Below are 2,616 nucleotides of genomic sequence, written 5' to 3' on the forward strand. Positions count from 1 at the left end.
CACCACTACATGCTGGGACATCTGGAATGCACAGGGAAGGCTGGGAGGGTCCTGGTTAYCTGGGAGCCAGAGAGCAGGGAGCTGATGGGCTGCTTTAGGGGAATCCTTCCCCGCTGCTCAGGTGAGGCCACACCTGAATGCTGTGCCCACTTCTGGGCTGTCCAGTACAGGGGCTATTGGTGAGAGTCCATCAAAGGGTCATGAAGATGACAAAGGGATTGGAACATCTCTCCTATGTGAAAAAATTCAAAAATGTGGGATTGTTCGGACTGAAGGAGGCTGAGGGGGAATTTATTAATATATATAAATAGTGTGAGGGAGGGTGAAAAGACAGAGCCAGTGGTGGGACACGGGCACAGCCTGAAAAGGAAGGGGTTTCCCTCTGAACATCAGGAAACATCTGCTGGGAGAGCAACGGAGAACTGGCACAGCTTGTTCAGAGGTGTTATGGAGTCTCTTTCCTGGAGATATTAAAAGCCACCTGCAGAAGCTTGTGGGCAACTGGTTCAAAGCARCCCCACCTGAGCATGGGCYTGGACAGACTGRGCTCCCAGGAGCCTCAGCCAGTCTRTGAATTGGAAAGATTTTTACATCRCCCACTTCAGTTGTGAGAGGAGCTGGTGCCAGCTTTATTTCTTGTCCTGAGTTCCTGAGCTTGAAATATGGCTGTGAGCCATGTCCCTCCTCAAGGGACTTCTCAACTCTTTCTGTCACCTTCCTGTGGTAGTGCTGGTGCTGGAGCTCTTGTAGGTAAAGGTGATGCAAAAGCCTGGTGGTCCTGAGCATCACCATGGTTTTGGTCCTGAGTGTCACCACAGTTMTGACCCTCGTAGAGTTGGGAACATAGGAAGGTGTACTTTGCCTGGCTGTCCCTGTCCTCATGCAATGTGAAGCTGGCCATCCCTGTCCCTGGAAATGAYAGGGCCAGGGCTTACCTGCACCCCACAAACCTGTCCCTTCCTGTGTGACTGGTCTCRACTGCTCACCCATCCCTGGTTTTCTGCACATTTCTCCAGACGCTGAGGGCAGTATGAGCCAGGCCCAGCACGCTCACGGTTTGCCAGGCCCTGCAGAGTAGCCAGGACATGTCCACCTGAGGAAGGTCATCCCAAAGCTGGCCCAGGGGGTAGGGCAGATCAGAGGCCACRCTTTCCTTGACAAGGGGTGGCTTTTTCATGCCCCAGGAACAACGCCCTCCTCCTGGAATGTGACACCTSTGGGGTCCTGCCCAGCCACTGTTGTCTGCTCTCTCCCACCCTAATTCTCCCACATCTGCCCCATTCTGCAGAGAACTCCCTGCTGCCGGGATGAAAATACTCCAGTTGGTGTTGTTATCCAGCAACTTCCAAACACCTGCTCCTCTTGCAGCCTTGGAGCTTCTAAGGACTAAGGAACCCACTGGGTCATGGGCAGGCATTGGGCACTGCCCCCTTACAGGAACACACAGGCAAAATGGTCACCCATGCTAAGAGGAAAGCCAGAAGTTCATAGAATATCCTGAGCTGGATTGGATCCACAAATATCATCCAAATCCAATTCCTGGCCCTGCACAGAATCGCACACAGGATGGGTCAGGTTGGAAGGGAGTTCTGCGGGGCATTTGGTCCCACTTCCCTGCTCCAGCAGGGCCATCTCAGAACATGGCATCACATTGTATCCAGACAGTTCTGGGATATCTTCAGCAAGGGAGACTCCACAGCCTTTCGGGGCAATCTGTTCCAGTACTTGATCCCTGCACAGTAAASAAATTCTTCCTCACATTCAGRTGGAACTTCCTGTGCATCTCATCCTAGTGGYTGGCACCACTGAAAAGAGCCTGGCTCCATCATCTTGGCGTCTCCCTTCCGATATTTATACTCATTATTGAGGTCTCTTCGTGCACAGGACAGCTCAAGAATGCGTCAAGTTCAGGCAGAATGAGAAATGTGCTACCCACTGAGAATGAGAAGTGCAATTAATCTGGAACCACAGGGGGATAGGCGGATTAGGGAAGTGATCATCCCTTTGTAGTTAGCATTGGTGACGATGCACCTTGAGTGCTGCATTCTGTTCTTTAAAAGGACATTGAGGGGCGGGAGCATGTTCAGAGAAGGCARTAAGGCTCATGTAGGGTCTAGAAAATGTGGGGAACAGTTGAGGGAGCTGGAGGTTGAGCCTGGAGGGGCTCAGGGGGACCTGATTGCTCTCTACAACCCCCGAGATGATGCTGTAGCCGGGTGGGGCCGGTCCCTCCTGTCGGGCCTGCAGTGCGAGGACCAGAGGAAATGGCCCAGCTGAGACAGCTGAGATTCTGATTAGACACTAGAGAAAAAAAAAAAAAGAAATCACCATCAGGGTGGTCAGGCATGGGAACAGCTGCCCAGGGAGGTGCTGGAGTCACCGTTCCCGGAGGGGTTTATGAGGCTGGGTGATGTGATTTAGCAGTTCCAGTGGCAGCGCTGGGTGGACGACTGGACTTGCTATCATCTTAGAGGTCTCTTCCAACCTTGACGATTCTGTGATTCTGTTGACAGCCCCCACGGGCCCTGCGGTGCCACCTCGCTGCGACACGGCCGGAGCACGGGGACACGGCCCGCGGCGGGGAGCTCGGCGGGGCTGAGGGGGGCGCGGCGGGGC

This window comes from Malurus melanocephalus, unplaced genomic scaffold, assembly GCF_030028575.1.
Source record: "Malurus melanocephalus ecotype Western Australia unplaced genomic scaffold, MMel_1.1 scaffold_604, whole genome shotgun sequence".
Classification (NCBI taxonomy): Eukaryota; Metazoa; Chordata; class Aves; order Passeriformes; family Maluridae; genus Malurus; species Malurus melanocephalus.